The sequence below is a fragment of the Octopus bimaculoides genome, chromosome 14, assembly GCF_001194135.2.
Source record: "Octopus bimaculoides isolate UCB-OBI-ISO-001 chromosome 14, ASM119413v2, whole genome shotgun sequence".
Taxonomy (NCBI): domain Eukaryota; kingdom Metazoa; phylum Mollusca; class Cephalopoda; order Octopoda; family Octopodidae; genus Octopus; species Octopus bimaculoides.
This window is the reverse complement of record NC_068994.1, coordinates 50,022,349-50,023,365: the sequence shown is the minus strand read 5'-3', so window position 1 is coordinate 50,023,365 and position 1,017 is coordinate 50,022,349.

Sequence of the window (1,017 nt, the reverse complement as noted above, 5' to 3'; positions counted from 1 at the left end):
ATATATGTATCATATTTACTCGTGTATAAATCACATCCCTAATTTAATGTTAAATCTTGGTACAAAATCTTTCGGTCTTCATATTGAAGTTTGATAGAATAACTGACGACGTTAATTAATTTTGCACGAGTCAACAAAACAAAACGTCCATGTTGAAACAAATTTATTCACATACAAACTAAATCATAAACAATACTATGGAAAATAATTATTAGTAATATTGAAAACAAACAATGAAATAGAATTATGTAATGCAAGTTACAACTAGAAAACAAGGAAAAATCGCACTAAAATATAAAAACTAAATACCAAATAAAACTATATAAAATTACATTAAAACTCAAATTAAAATCAGGAAAATATCAATTACAATTCACATCAAATATCAATTAAAACCAATTAAAATTCTGGAAGAATGGTATCTTCATCACTGTGACCCCCAAAGTTCATCTCTTCTCTCTAATTGCCTCGCCTGTGTCTCATCTTGGAGTAAAAGTGTCCGTTTCCTCCAAGTCGTCATTTTGGTTTTCGTAGTCCTCCCAAAAGACAGTCATCCTCCGTTGCATCCATCTTGGTAGATATTTCTATATTAAGGAATATTTTATTGACCACCTGACACAGAATGTCACCCCTCCCAGCTAATCATCCACGAAGTTAACAATGATAGACTTCGTTTTTTGAGGTTGTTTCCCTTGGTCAATTCTTCCTTGTCTGAAGCCGTCCAGATCTTCCATTTCTGACACCACACTCCGTCTTTAGATGGTTTGTAAATCACGACATCTAAGGGGTTTAACAAGGATATAAGTCCTCCTGGTATTACTGCTTGGACAGAGTTAATTTTGTTCGCTTTCTGCTGTTTCATCTCTCTCTTATGAGCACGTAAGTGGTCCAATATTAGTTGAGCTTTGTACTTTAGAAGTGCACCAGGTCTTGCATTCTATACTTTAGTGAACCAGATTACTATACCCTCTTCATTCACTCACCACCGAGGATGTTAGCCTACTATTGCTCCAGGTG